Genomic DNA, 16,682 nt, shown 5'->3' on the forward strand with positions numbered 1-16,682 from the left:
ACAAATACATGGATTTTGGAAACTCTATTTTGTAATTGTTCTGAATAATTCCTGGCCTTCAGATTAGTTGCAATTAGTGTGTTGTGACTGTTATGCATTCAAAGAGAGAAGTTTGAGTTTTTTTGATTATGTGAGGTGGGAGAAATAGGTCGTACAGAACACTTCCATTCTGACTGGATGGGGTCTGTGTTCAGATCTAGGTGCCTGTTTTGGAACTCTTATTCTGCACACAGTTAATGACTACCAGCCTGTAATTCAGCTTGTCTGTTTGAAAGTATCTGACAGTAAAATTGTTTGCTTGAACAGAAGAGGATGTAAGCAGTCATTTTTTTTTTTCTGATTACTTTTGCAAATTCTGTTTGCAGTGATTTCTTAGCCTGTTTAACATCCAGATAAAGCTCCTTGAACTTCAGGATGGGAACTCAATATGAGGAGACATTAAGGCAGTGAATGCAGATGTAGAAATAGATTTGAAGCAATGCAAATTAGATAGAAACCAGTTTATCCAGATCCTTTGCCTGCCCAGTGGGTATCACTCCATGCCCGGCTATGTATGACTTTAGGTATGCTGCATGGCTGAGACAACGTAAAGATAACCTGGGGCTACTCAAGTCTCTGTTTGGGACCAGACAGACACCTCTGGAGGTGTTTCTGTCACTGCAAAATGACAGACATGATCAGACTACGCTCACAGTTATTCCAGACCCAGTATATGGATCCTGCTTCAGAAGCACTGCAAAAGCCACCTGGAACCCTGAAAAATTAAAGCTGTGTTTGCAACACTCAGGCACTAAGTTGAACAGGCTGCCTGCTCCAGTGTTATTTATACTGTATCCCCTTTTGGATGGTACAGTCCCCTGTTCTCTGTAGCTTGTCTTTCCTCCTATATATATAAAAAAAAAAAAAAGGAGAAAGTGGAAATCTCAAAAGACTGAAGCTCAACCACACAGGATAAATCTGCACAGAAGCTGTGTAGGGCAGCTGTAGTTCTCAGGTAATGTATTTTCTTGCTTAGCAAGGATTATTAGCTCAGGGTCACTATGGTATTTAGCTGTGTTCACACAATTTCTTTTCAGTTTATCGTGGAGTGACACAAGTTCTTGTATACCTCAAGTGCAGACAGAGGAAACTCATTTCTGTCTTTGGGCTTATGATGTTAATACAGTCTCAGTTGTAATCAGATTTTTTGTTCATCTCTTTGAGTTGGCCAGATTTGAAGGCAAATTGAATTTTCATCTATCAGAAGTGACACAAGGCTTTAATCAAAAGAATAGTCCCATTAGTGCTCCCGATGAGATGGCTTCTATGAATAAAAAAAAAAACATAGCAAAGAATTGAAAAACTAGGCTGTACAAGTATTCTACACCTGAATTATTTTACTATCTAATGCAGGGAGTCTGAGACCAAGTCAAAGTAGTCCTAAGAGAGCACTGGTATCATTTTTCCCAGAAGTTGTTTGTCCGCGTTCATCTGAGGCTAATCTCTTTACCACAGCAAGGTTGACTATACATTGATTAGCAAATGTAAAATCCTTGCCTACTCCAACTCACTGGAAAATACACAGTTGCTAATCATACTGAAACAAGCTTGGACTGGATGAGACAGCACACATAAACCATAATTTTAAAAACAAATGTCTCTTAAGTTTACCAGGCTCCTTAATTCTGACTTTTCAATGATGGTGCCAAGGACTCCTTCCCAGACTGATCTTCACAAGGGTAAAATATCTGACTGAGGAAAAGATACAGATACAAGTAAACTTAGTCACAGAAGATTTTCCTCAGGACTAGTCTTGCCTATATAAAGCACATTGCAGAGTTTATGTAGTCTCTAATTTATTAAAGAATCATATTTTTTCATGAAGGACATTGCTTGCTAAAAGGAAAATGTTAGGTTTAGGATTTCAGAAGCATTTTTTTCCATGTGCATGCTTGCCGGTGGGCAGAAGTTTTCTTCTGGAATTTTGGGACAGCAACAAAACTATATTTAAATAATTTTTAGTTCTGGTTGACTTAATACATGTCAGTCTGGTTAGCCATGTTCATCAAATTTAGATGATTCAGCAAACTATTGAGAGTGAGTAGATGTTATTTTTAATGCTATCATAAAATAATTAAAGTTACGTTATTGAGACTAAAGAATTAGTCAACGTATAATGTATATGAAAGTAGTTTCATTTTGGTTATTTATGCTGCTGGTGCCCAATAGTTTCCCTAAAAACATTTGGTATAAATCCTGGGTTCTTAAACACAAAATGTATTGCAGTGCAAAGTATCACTGAGGTAGCTGCACGTAGTGACTGTATACTCAGCCACCTTTGTACCTGAAGAACTCTTGCATACCACTTCACAAGGGTATAACACAGGCCATTTCATTGGTTTGATTCATTTGCCAATTTACTTGATTTGCTGAACATTTATAAATGAAAAGTTCTCTGTTCTGAAATTATACCCTGTGCTTTGCCTCAGAGCAATCTAAATTTGTTGGGAGGTCAACTACTCATTACATTCACATGACTTTTTCTTGGAATGACCTTTAAAATATACACAAAATAACAGTCTGTACATGAATTTGAAGCATTGGATCTGCTGCATACTATGCTTTTATAGCATGTCAGTACTACAAAAGACAGTGAGAAACTCTGTACTCCACACAGATGCCAAGTATCATAATGTATTAGAGATCAAAGATTATCATATTATCTTCTAAATTTCTAAGAATGCAGAATTATTTGCCTGGGGGAAGATTACTTGCCTGGGGGAAGATTAATGGAAATCCGGCCATTCTGACAACTGGATTCTCCAGGAGCAGGAAAGATCCCTGGTCTAACTTAAACAATAAAGGATCTCTATAGATAATGGTAGATTCCTTGAGTTACCTTTCAACTGCAACACTACTAGGAATCCTACTAATAAGCTTAATGCTATCTCCCAGTTGCTGGAGTGCACCTCCTGTCGCTGCCCTTCCGTAGCAGACAGAGATACCAGGAAGACAAGTATGCTAAAGAGAAAGATTTCTTTTGCAGAAGCTGTCATTTGTGGGAGGCAATATCATCCACCTTCTAAGCAGAAAAGTAGATATACAAGGTAAATGGTCCCTGTCTTCACTAATTGGAAGACAGTTAAGTTTACAGCAAAATGGGAAAATATCCAGATAGAGGACATGCACTTAGCAGAATGTCAGACTGTCAAGAACAGCCTTAATCTAGGCACCAAGGAGCAAGAAGAAGAGAAATGCCTTTAATTATCTGTCTATACTAGGATCCAGTGCAATAAACAAGAGAAATGAAAACTGCTCATTTTATGGGCTTAATTTGACTTACTTTGTACTAATGAAATTTGGAGAGATGTTCATGACTTGTATGTTAATATCATAGCTGTAGAACTTAATGCAGAAAGGAGCTGGCTGAGCAACTGGAGAAAATTAATGACACTCCATCAAAATGGTGTTACTTGTTTCTGGCTCAGCAATAACTCGCAAATAAATTATACTGAATCTTCATGGATTCGTGTTCTAATGAAGAAAGTGCAATGTCTTTTGCTGACAACAAAACTAAACTGGTAAACTGCATGACTGTCTCCCTGAGCATGTATCCATACTATGCAGGGGGAAGAAACAACACTGGTGTATTGTCAATACTCAAGCATTCTCGAAATTTCATGAAGTTTTTAGAGGAAAATTTCCCATCTCAAAAATTACCAAATTCAATATCTGAAGTCTGCTAGGCCTTTGCTCACACATGCAAGGTAGTGGTAGCATGACTAATAATGATGTACTTGCATGTATCATTTTAGACATACATTAGCAATTCTTTCTTCCCCATAGTGACTGAAAGCCAACAAATCCAATAGAAGAATCAAACTGAATTCAGTGAGCTTTAATTGTGCTTCATATATTTATACTCTCAATTTATAGCTAAAATATTACTCACCAGATATAGCTCACTCTGGCAGTTTGCCTTACTCACATGAGTAGCTCCATATGGGTCTTTTATACTAAAGGCACTTTGGGAGTCACTAATAGCTGGACAAGGGACACTGTGGAATTCCTGGCTCTGTTTTCAGCTTTGGACTGACAAGTATGTTTATATGATGCAGAAGTCAACCACAGGTTGCCTAATTCATACTTACAGCACTGCATGTTCCTATTATTTTGTGTAATAATATATAATTTACTTTACAAAGGCTTTTCTCATTCTATTTTATCAGTGGTTCACATCCAAATTTAGAAACAAGTTGAACATCAGGACATGTATTTTTTTAAGCCTCTGCTTAGAATCTTTTCCCTGTCCATGTTAATTATAAATTGCATTCATCACACTGAAGACTGTTTATTTGCTTCTTCTGTTTATCTTCATTGCCTATCTGTAATACTGCAGTGGGAATGGCATTCACAATGGCAACAAAATGACCTGTGGGTTATAGTCACACAGATGGATGGTTGGCACACAGATTAAAAAGACAGATAAAAAAAGACAAAACCAAAATATTTGCAATACAAATCAGTGTTGTTTTCTTTCTGTCTTTTGACTTTTCATTGTTCAATGTGAGTTAAAGATCCAAACTACCAGCAGTACTTCTGCTTCCATTTCTCCATCAAAACATTATGTGGTACTTAATGCCTTTCTTTGTCATTTCTTGTCCAAGATATGAACAGAATTTTTATTTCACACTAAGAAGGAAAATTGGATTTCAGCATCCTAGAACCTTTCCCCAGCTTAGTGTGATTGGATTTTTAAATGTAAAATTTCTTATTCATCCTATTGTGTTTATCATTAACACATGCTATTTCTATTGATGAAAAAAAATAGTAATAATAATGATAAAAAAACTACAATCATTGGCAAAGAGTAATGCACTTAACGTAGAGGAACACATAGAACAGTCTGCAAAAGACAGGGGTGAACTGGTTTTATAAGTAGCCCAGTTTTAGTACTTCAGTCCTGGCATGACAATGCAATGTCACCTCGGAGAAATACATTGAATTTAATGACAACGTTTTGTGCTTCAGTGGGACTGGAAGATATTTGGCTTTAGATTTTGTTCACCGGTGTAGAGGGTCTAAGAGTGAACTCTAAATAACATAGACATGCCTAGAGTGTAATTTAGGTTCAGGTGAGAGAGTCAAACAAGCCAACCCTAATCCATCTGTGTGAGTATGCAGTTAAGCTGTGGAATGCCTTATCACAGGGTGTTTTGGATGCTGAAAATTTACATGATTTTACAAGGCAGCTAGGCAAATTCATGCAAGAAAAATTCACTGAGAATTATTGTAGGTAAGACGTGGTTCAAGAAGTTAATAAGACACAAATGGTTGAATGGTGGATGAATATTCTTGAGTAGCATCGCTTACACCTTTCCCTAGGCACCCTCTTTTGGACTTTTTTGAGAACAAGTCAGTGAGCTGGATGGACCTATGATATGTCCTGGCCAGCCTGCTCTTATATTCTTACGCATCAAAATATCTGAGATAGAATATGTGCATAACTTTTCTGATGAAAGCCACACAGGACATCTAGCTCTCTGGAAGTTTACATGTCCAGAAACACATCTGTTCACCTGATATAAGTAACTATTTTCCACCTAGCTCCATCTGGGAACTATTAATAAAGTATCCTTAGTTCCCTATTTGCTCAGAGAGCATGTAACACTTCCTGGTGGGTTTCATTTTATTAGCTATATGCACCTTCCCTAAAGAAACTGTTTGATATCCAATTTTTGTACAATAGCCTAAAGATTAGACTACACCCAGGGACCAGGACACCTGGATTTTAGTTGAGGTCCACCAGCTTAGACAACATCATTTCCAACCCCATCCGTCCCTCCCCTCATCTCCCCCTCCCCCCCCAAAAAAAAAAAAAAAAGATCATGATAGTTTTGATTAGGAGTTCCATGTTGTGTAGGGTATTCAGAGACAAAAGCTAAAAGCATTTTTTTTTTCCTTTGAGCTGAAAGATGTAATCCCAGGAGCATAAACTCAAGCAGACAGGGAGAACCAGGAGGAAGATGTCACTAGCAAAGTAGTTAGAGTAATCAGGGGTGCCAATTTCACTCCCATCCCACTTGGGAAACTTCATTGACAAGCAGGAAGAGTGAATGTAAACAGAAGTCTAGACAGCAAACTCTTGTATCTCCAAGGCCTTGTGGATATATGGAAAGTCTCTAAATGTCTTCTGTATACCTCTTTACACTTAGCTCAAGGAAAAACATAAATAGAAACAAAACCTTTCTTTGTTGGATACTTTTTATATGAAAATAATAATTTCCTCTTTAGAGCATATGTTTTGAAAGACTACTCAAATTGTTACTTCAAGTAAGTTGAGGATGGTCTTTGTTTTTCCCCAAGACTGGTACCATTTAAATAGAAGCAACATGAGGGAAGAGGGATGGAGGCAGAGGCAGGAGAACTAATAATGACATGACAACCTGTGTTTCCCTGAGGAAGACAAATAAAGGTTAACCACAATGAATGGAAGCTTAAACTCCAAGCAATGTTTTCTTAAACCTGTAGTAATTTACAGCTACTATAACTTGATTTCAAGCAAACAGTTTGTTGCCAAATTGGAAGTTTGTATCAAATGGCCTTAATGTGATCAGTTTAGTTTAGTTCTTTCTAAGGGTATTTATGACATTCATGTTCGTAATAATTGCTAAGATTATTTTTTATGGCTAATCACAGCTGCTTTGAAATGTAAGTTATAACTTTTTTACATTTTATTTCTGCTAAGAACAGCTATTTTAACCACAGCTTTCACAATGCTTTGCTACACTCATTAACGATGGAGGTGCTGAGGCAAAGTGCTACAAAACCAGACAGGCCTAAGCCTTCTCTTGCCTGAGTTTCAGACAGCTAAAAAAACCTTTTAAACAAAAGGCTTGTCTCAACATCATTCCATTCCTGTTAGTTTTCACTAAGAAGAGATTTGAATATTACTTCACTTTGAATATATGTTAGTTTACACCATTTTGTTCCTCTCCTTAAGTCCTGACATTCATTTATCTGTATAGTCATGCACAAATATATGGCTGAGGACTGACACAGGTACATGGAATTTTGCTTATATAAATTGTACCTGTTTTTCTTTCACATCAAAATATGTTTCTTTACTCATTCTTTTATTTTCCAGGGCATGAATATATCTGTCTTTTTTGTTTCTTTTGTTATGTACTTATATATATTTGTGCATGTATGCACATGTACAGATGAATTCCTTGTTACCATCACATTTATTTGCCTATTTATTAATGCCAATACATATACAAAAAGAAAAAGAAACAAACTGATGTTGTCATGCTGTGATGTAGTTTCAAATTTCTACCAGAATTAGCTGAATATGGTTGTGATACTCACAAGTGGGTGATCGGTCATGGATGATGGTTTGCAAGTGCAGAATATATATCATTGCAGAGCAGTTCCAAGAGGCTAAACAAATCTTAGTTGAAGGATAGCTTAGAGAATTTTCAAACAATCACAAGGGTAGTTTTTACATCCTTCCAACAGACAAGACAGAAACAATTTTCATGTGCATCTATGCACCTCAACATTCAAAAAAGTTTCTGGATCCTAATAGAGGTCCCTCTTAGTAGCAGACCTACACGTGCTCCATGGGGATTAAGGGACTGATGCTATGTGTGTTGCAGTGCATGTTAGATTCCTGATCCTCCCAACAGAATTCTCAGTTTAGCCTAAGTGCTCAGGCCTCATCTATAATAAATGTGGAGAATCAAGGACTTTGAAATGATGTCTCCAAAAGTTGCTAATAGGCAACATTGTCTGAGCAGTCTTCCAGATTCTCTGGTATAGTCCTGGCCCTCTGGCCATGTCCTGACCCATGTGCCACATTATCATGCCCTGTAGCTGTGTATCAGAGCCTCCTGGACTTCAGTTTCTGCAAACAGAACCCTTAAAGATCATCTAGTCCAAGCCCGCTGCCATGGGCAAAGACAGCTCCAGATCAAGCTCCATCCAGCCCAGACTTGAACACTTCCAGGGATGGGGCATCCACAACAACACTTGGTAACTTGTTCCAGTGCCTCACCACCCTCATAGTCAAAACTTTCTTCTTTGTATCTAATATAAATCTACCCTCTTTCAGTTTAAAAACATTACCCCTCGTCCTATCAGTACGTGCCCTTGTAAAAAGTCTCTGTCCGTCTTTTTAAAGGTGACTTCAATAGGATCTCCCCAGAGCCTTCATTTTCTCCAGGCTAAACAGCCCCAACTCCCCCAGCCTATTTTCATAGGAGAGGTGCTCCAGCCCTCTGAGAGGTGTTCCAGCCCACCAGTCCCCCGCCCCCCCCCCGCCAAAAAAAAAAAAAAAGTTTTTTTTTTTTGAACTATGTGAAACCAGAGCTATAAACAGTACATAAATAAAAAATAAATAAATAAATCTTACGACTTTTAAACTTTTACATTAGTTGCAGTTTGATACAAATAGCACAACCTCTAGTAAGGAACAGACTTTGCCTCAGAAATCTCTGGATCAGGTAACACCAGCAATTAGATTTTTTTTTGAGCTTCCTCATGGAGGATGTGTTGGCTTAAATATATATTTAATGATTTCTTTTTCGTTTAAAGTAGTGTTTTATGATAATTATTCTATATAACAGCTGAATACATAAACTCAAAAATATGTAAAATACATTTTCATAAATATATCAACAATAGAGAGTGATCAATTAATCTTGCAAACTTACTAAGTCACAATGATAAACATGGTATCAACCTTCTAAAATCATCCTTTGACACATGGTAGAAAAATAAATTACCAAATGTTTTCATACAGTATTTTTCGTTTTAAGCAGTTTTGCAATCAGGCTGTAACTGTACAATCAGCTAACCTCCCTTTTAGCACTTGTGGATGAGTTAATAATTCAAACGCTCTTGTGACCTACCAGCCAGAAACAGCAATTTTGGCACTTAAGGTTGTTTGTTGGAATAAATTTCTTGATACGTTAATAAATTGAGACACATGGAAACCAGGTCTTCAGATAGCCTGAAGTTCTCAGAAGGAACATTGGAAACAGGTCAGAATCCCTTAAAAGCAATCCTTCCAGGCATTGCAAGGTTATCTTGAGAGTAAAATAGGATGGGTGCTCCTGGAAATTAATTTGATTGAAAAAAAAAAATCATATTTCTAACAGAATATTGAACTCAGTATATGTCTTTGGCACATATAATTCAGATTAATTTAAGAGAGAAAAGAGAATTCCATGAATTCTCTCTTTTTCATTCAATATTTCTCTTAGCTGCAGGTCTGCACTTGGACCCCATTTAATTTTTTATTTGGATTACTATTGCATTAGAGCATACAGGCTAGCCAAAACACAGCCTCACTCACATCTGGCAAATAATTGAGCCAAATAATGAACTTGCAAGCAGTATTTGCTAGTTTCCCTTTCATGTATGGGAAAGGTGATGGACTTGTTTGATATTTAAAAAAGAGAGAGACAGAGAGAGAGAAAACCCTCAACAAACATATTTGCAAACAGAGAAATTACAAGATAAATGGATTTGTATGAAGAAATTTCCTTTAGGTGATGACTGGTCCTTATAATTACTTGCAGGATAAAAAATATCTCTTCCTGAGCAAGCATTTAAAGAAAAACAAGATTCAGGTTAGTCCTAGAGGTATCCTAGTGTTGATCTTTTCTGATCTGTTCTTTCCTTATGTCCTTTCTTTATGGCCTTCTGTTCATCAGTACTTCTCAATACTGTTTTGTTGTTGTTGTTGTTTTGTATTTTATTTATTTATGTATTTATTTATTTGTGGAAGAGATAGAACATATGGGTTGAAAGTCATTCAGTGCAGACCCTCCTTCTTTAGAAGAGGTTAACGAAGTGAAGCCCACAGTTTTTGTAAACAGGCTGCATGCTTATAAACTGTGACCATTTTGTGAAAGAGGTTTTACATTAAAAAGAATATTATTCTTGTTTTCCTTTACCCTAAACAGCCACCCAGAAATAAACCTTTGAGAACACCTTTTCTCCATTGTTTTAGTCTTTTTTTTTTTTCTTTTTTTTTTCTCACCTGCTTTTGACATAGCTGCCACTTCTGCTTCATTCTTCATTTGGTCATCATGTCTTGCTCTCTACTGTGTCCATCTCTCTTTGAACTCACCAGAATTTAATTAGTTTAACCAATGTAAATTTGGAACATTATTTTTTAAGGTATCACTTTTTGACTTCTGTGGCACTTCTAGCCCTCTTACTGACACGTGAAAATATGGGCCAGTAACTGCATACATACCAGACTGTTACATGACTATAAGCAAGAACGTCTTTGTTCAAAATATATTTTTCCTTTCTTTACAGTAAAGTTGGGTTGGCAGAGATAGGAGAAAAGAGGAAACAGGAAAAAGGAAAATTTGGTGACAGAAGCAAGTCTCACTCATAAAGCAATGGCTGTCTCAGGACTGACTTGAGACATTGTTCCTTCTAGTAACACTTTTCAATAACGCTAGATTATTCTCAGAAAATGTTCTGTATTTTGGAATATAATTCTGCCTGCAGGTGGAATATTCATTTTTATACTTTTTGCATACCTCTCTCATTCCTTTCTGACAGCCTGGTTTCAAGTTTCCCAAACTTCCATGGATTCTTTCTGAGTTATATTTCTGGATCTTACTTCTTTACTTTTGTAGTTTTGGATTGAAAAAGATATAATTCGTGGTAAATCCAAGAAGTTGGGAGCAGCACAAAAATCTCAGAAATTGAACAGTATTTTCAACAGGTTGGTGCTAATTCTGACCATATTCTGTTCATAAATCATTAGGGAACCTCAGCTTTTGCTTAATATTATTCTACAGAAAATGCTGCCAGTAAATTGCTTCACTCCTTAGACTTTTGGCCAATAGGAGTAACAAATCACACACTGTGAAATTTCAGATCACCTTCAAACCTCGCCATGGAAAGTTTTGTTAACTCCTAAAATACTGTTAAATACACTAAAGATGTTGTCCTCAGAGCCAATACGGGGCATTTTATCAACCAGTGAGAAGAATGTTAAAGCTGATTTTTTTTCCTGATTGTCATTGGGGTAAATCCTTACATACAGGCCTGTCCCTGGAAGTGCTCTGTGAATGGCATAGCTTACAGAATCAGTTTAGATTTGTTGTTAAGAATATCTTCTCCCTCAAATTCTACCAAATGACACACATGCAGGTAACAGAGATGAGTGGAGAGCTCTGAGCAGATGTAGAGACAAAAAGGAAGCAAAATGTTTTAATGGCAATGGCCTTTGCCTCAAGCTGGTCTTGGAGGACCTGACAGTACTGTGGGTGGTACCTTTTGGAATATCTCACAGGTCAATAGAAATCTACTAAAGTCTTCTATGAAGCAAAGTTTGCCCTGCTCCACAAGAGTTATGCTGTGAAAAATTCAGTAGATTTGGAAGATAATTACAAAAATTCTGGAAGGCAGCATTCCACTGTCGTGGATTTCATAAGACCTATAAAAGCTGACATGCAGATTTAGGAACTTTAAATGTTTGCATAAATGTCTTTTAGCAACTAAATAATTGTCCCCTGAAGCACCCCAAAAGAAGCCAAAGGAAACAGAAATTACCATCTACAAAATATTAAAACAAATTTCTATTTTCCCAGCCAAGCCATTTTGCAGCTACTATAAGCCAAAAGAAATGTTAGGAAAATTTTCAAGAGGTGAAACTGCTTCCTTTTCTGAACCCTCATGTCTCCCAAACATCTTGTTGAATTTACCTCAGACTTTCCATTAAAATTCTATTTTGGCAGACTAACATACTTATGAAATTTCAGGCATATTGGTTTGGTCTGGTGAAAGAGGTAAAAAACCTGACCTGTAGTGGAAACACAACTTCCAATTTATCCAGGGAGAGAATGTGAAATAAGAAGTATACCAAAGTGAACTAAGAGTATTGAGCTGTGTATGCAATTTCTGAATTGTAGTTTCTAGCGCCATTTAGACTGCTCTCACAGCATAAATGTAAAGTTTCTCTTAGATTACTCCTCAGCATTTTGTACTATCAGTTGAAGCAAGCATTTCCAGAAAAAAAATTGCTGAGACTTGGTTTCTTTAGCACCAATGGCAGAACGAGGTCACTGCTCCTGTGACTTGCACAATTTCATGGAAACCTGATTATTCCTAAAGTTTATTGATGTGTTTTATTCCGTAATTCAAATAGCACCCTCTACTGGCCAGTCCACAGTCATCTGCTGCCACCACCAACAAAAAGGCATCTCACCTTAAGTAAAATGTATATACAGTGATCTGTCCTGGGAAATTGAAGAGTTAGAGATTAGTGTAGAAGTGTTGAGGTGGGCATAAGAAACAAACATATATATATATAACATATGTTTATATATATTATATATATATATAATGCATAGAACTGTTGGGAAAAAAATACATGCTGTGTTGTGAGGTTCAACAATGAATTTCAATAGAGTTTGGCTATTTTACACCAAGACACAGTCTGGCCACAACTTTGTGGTTAGTTTCTAATTTAGATTTCAATAGAAGTTGAGTGACTGAGCAGGAAACCATGTCCTCCTTTCATTGGCATGGATAATTTCTCTCCAGACCAGTGAAGGTATAAAACTTTTTCAGAAATCTTTGGAAAAACAGCTAATGGTCTCCTCCAAGACGATCCAAGAGATACATACATTGATTCTGTAGTGCAAGAACAGTCTGTGTACTAAAGCACTCTGGTTTTGGAAGCTTATGCACAGACGATATTCAGGACACACACATACGTCAAGCAGGCATAGTAGACAGATTGCCCTTCCTTTCACTCTGCTTCAGAGCCTTTAGTGGGTTCTCTCAAGGTTGAGAGAAATTTGGCTGTTACTGCTTTAACCTCCACAAATGCCTGATGTCATTTACTCACACCTCCTGGCAAAAAGTTCTGTCTGATCTCTTGCAGTTGTTTTCCCTCCCTCACTTTCTCTCCATCACTCTCTCTCAGTCTACCCTCCCCTTCCCCCCTCACCCTCCCTCCCCCAATGAATTTTCTTCTGCCTATTTTGTTCTTAGTTTTCCATCTGCTTTTCAATTTCTTCCTAGGAGTGCTACAACTGAACTACCAGAAACATTGCACAAGAGACTAAAGGCAGTTTGCTACAGGAAGAGGAGCGTTTGGCACTGCAGTGCAGGAATGACCTGGTGTTGTGGCATTTGGCTGACAAGCCACTTTTCCGCAAACCAGATTCAAATAGCACTGAAATCTGTGAGGGTCTTCCTGTCAGTCTAGGTCAGCTTGGAGCAGGCCCACGGTACACATCTGAATGTAGTTTGTTCAAGTGGGCCTGCATTATCCCAACTTTTTATCCCGTATCACTTTTTGAAGTGGTTAAGGAAAGTATCAGCCTTACATACAATGCTCCACTCTTTGATTCTTCTTTGACAGTAATGAGATTAGTACGTGATTTGCTCATCTGTGTAATTTATTCTTACAGTAGATTTAGATTTAGATTTTTTTTTCTCTGTTGTCAGTATGTTAACCTCATAGAATGTGTAATCAACTCTTTTAAATGCATGAGTTGTTTTTGTTTTGTTTTATTTTGTATTATTTTAGGTAGAACTCCACAGTTTTGCATGGGCATGATATACTAGCTCACAATATGGTTTACTAATCTACTGAATTAGTAAAAGAATTGCCATTAGATGAGAAGAATAATATCTGAGGAATGTGAACACCTGTGCATAATTGCTGCAGAGAACTCTAGTAGAAAAATCTAACTTGAAACATTTCCAAAAATCAGAGAAGTTAGGCTGTATTTGGTAAATTCCAATGATTCGTTGCTTGTTTGTATCATATAGAATATCAAACATCTATTTTTTAAAAATTCAGTATTCAGTAGTTTCTGGGAGAAGACTTTGTTTCCACTAGTGCACAGTTATAGGTGACAGGAGGAACAGAAGTGCAATGTATTTGCTTTTCCTAGTTGGAAATTCCTTAGATATCAAAGCTGGAACCACTTAGAAGTGACTACACAAATGTGTCATGGAAGAGATAATAACTTCTCTCTTTTCCTGAAAACTGTGGCCCATAACATCAAAACACTTTTCTTTTACTGAAATATAGCCTGATTCTGTAATTTTAGCTTTACTTGGGAAAGAATTCATTTGTTGAAGAATTCACACAGGCCTATTTTCAGTTTTTACAGAAATGGGTTGGAATACATCTTAAAATAAGGTACAATTTCATATTTATGTAGAAGATTTTAATAACACTCACAGTGGAATCAAGTTGTATTTTTGTATTTAAAATGCAATACTGACATGTTTTTCAAGGCAGACATTACATATAATTTTGTATTATCCTTTGATGATAGTACATACAAGTAAAGAATTTTCAAGAGTATATAAACTTGGCATGCTAAGAAAGAACATTTAGAACATGATTGCTTTGAGTTGGAAGCATTTTAAATCATGAGGTTTTTCTATATTTGCAATCAAAAATTGGAAACAACTCTTCACAAAAATATTGGACTGGGCAGTTGACATGCTCTTACCTGTAAGAAAATTAGATTGTTCTGGCAAGATGCTAGCCATCCATCTAGAATAGCTGTGAAACAGAATTGTCCCAAATATTCCCACTTTTTTTTTTTTTCTGGACTTTTGAAAGTAATGTGGTGGTGTACTATAAATTACAATCTATTTCATTTAAAGCAGTATAGAGGAAGGACTTTTGCAGTTGATGTCATGATTTTAAAGTTTTTATTTATTGTAAACCAAAGCAACTATCTCCAACTTTGTTATCATTAATGAATGCAAATACTGCAGAAAATCCTCCACCATTTTGAATGATCCAATACATTCCCTGTTCCCTGTTTTGAAAAAAATGTGACATTTTCAAGCTTTTTTTTTTTTTTTCTAAGAATAAAGCTTGTTCCCTGATTTCATATCTCTTGCGTACAAATAGATCACATCAGAAAATGGTGTTCATGTTATGCTTAATACTATTTCCACTATTTCTTTAATAGGAGAGGAGATAGTCCATGCTGGATGTGTAGATGGAGGACCATGCAGTCACAAGCTACTTCACTTTCATACGATCACAGGTATTTTGTGTCCCCTGGCACTCCCCTTGAGAATCCCTTAGAGCTTTCAACCCATCCATCCCTAAAGTTATTGCCATAGAGTTTGGGAGTCAGATGATGGAGTGCTGGGAGGTCCACCCCTGAAAATGAAGTGGGAGAGGAAGGTGTCTGGCAAATAAAATAATGGTTGGAGGACTGTTCTTGGAGACTAATAACTGTATGAGGATGATCACACACTCCCCATACCACTGAAGCCAACAACAAAGGCTCAGTGAGGAGGTTGATGTTGTCCTATGGGCAGGGGTTCACCCTGCAGTAATAGTTTGAGAATGGTTGGCACAAAGTAGCATGAACTACAACAAATGAAATTATGTAGGTAAGTTCTTTGTATAGGCAGAGTTTTATATGCTGGTTGAGTCAGCTGTTCTGGACAATTACTTTTAAAGAGAGGGACAGGCACTGAGTCACATTTGTGCAGCTGAATTTGTTGCAGAACAAGTTGCTTTAGGCACCCTTTGTGCATTGTCAGCCTTTTTTGCATCATACTCAAAGAACAGATGGATCGGTGTTTGCAGAGGTTGCAGCTAATGTGTTAAATACGCTTAGGACCCATAGCTTATTAGTAAGGAAATTAAGGATCATAAAATACAACAAAAGACCTAGTGTTCAGCAAGGCAGCAACTTCAGCAGCTCAGTGTTAATATTATGAATAGTATCAAAGAACTCTTAGTGAAAACTTAACAACTGTTACTTTAATTTACCAGCTAAGATCTTGATCTAAAATAATTTCTGATAGATACTTAAAAAAATCTTAATTAAAACTGCTATGCAGTTCTGATATATAAGAAAATATGACATCACTGAATTTGGTTGATATGGAAAAGTTAATCAACTGGCACTTTTGGTGCAATTTGGTAATACAGGCTGTAAAAGCAAGCCATAACAAACTTAACATTCAGCCTTCAAGATTCAGGGCTAAATTTCCCAAACTGCAGCTCACACCTGCAGATCATCCTCATGCTTGCAAGAACATGCCACTGCTTTCATGTTCCTTTATTTTTTATGGATATAATTTTCAAGTTATGGATCTCACTAATCCGCATATACGGCATCAGACAAAGCAGATAGGAGCAATGACTAATGCAACAGTGATTGCTCACAAAGAAAGGAAAGGGATTAAAAAAAATCCAAATGATTTAACATTTATTAGGAAATACAGAAGGAGAATGGCAAAATGGGACTTAAATACAGAGCAAAATTTCAGGATGGGGAAGGTTCATCATTTGTCTGGAATCTGTGGGGGAACAGCTGTCTGCAAAAGCCCTCTTGTCTCTACAACCAGGAAGGAAGTGCTCCTCAGGAATCTTGGCCAGATGTAGAAAAACAAGGAAGAAAAGATAGGGGAAAGCAGCTGCTCACCATTTAGCAGCTGAGGTGAGAAACCCATGACATGAGCTGAAAATGAGGGCTCTCCTGGGAGAAGACATTCAAGTGTCCAGCCAGGACACTCTTGCCTTTCTGCCAGCACATTTATGTCCATTATGCAGGTAGGGAGAAGGTGCAACAGGGAGACTCCAGACAGACAGATCTTAGTGGAAATGGATCACTAGCTGCTTAGTACATTTTATATGTATGAGTTGTGTCAGGAGAGTCCTTTTACTG

The 16,682-nt window shown here is 37.1% G+C and overlaps 1 long non-coding RNA gene across 1 annotated transcript in view; it reads left to right on the top strand.

The window, feature by feature from the left end:
- The window catches only part of LOC118243968 (uncharacterized), a 76,832-nt gene that overhangs the window by 42,217 nt on the left and 17,933 nt on the right, over window positions 1-16,682 (top strand). The window contains exon 2 of the long non-coding RNA XR_004777405.2: window positions 14,964-15,041. This is a non-coding gene — a long non-coding RNA (uncharacterized LOC118243968). The remainder of the gene's footprint in view (window positions 1-14,963; window positions 15,042-16,682) is intronic.

This window comes from Cygnus atratus, chromosome 3 (assembly GCF_013377495.2).
Source record: "Cygnus atratus isolate AKBS03 ecotype Queensland, Australia chromosome 3, CAtr_DNAZoo_HiC_assembly, whole genome shotgun sequence".
Lineage (NCBI taxonomy): Eukaryota > Metazoa > Chordata > Aves > Anseriformes > Anatidae > Cygnus > Cygnus atratus.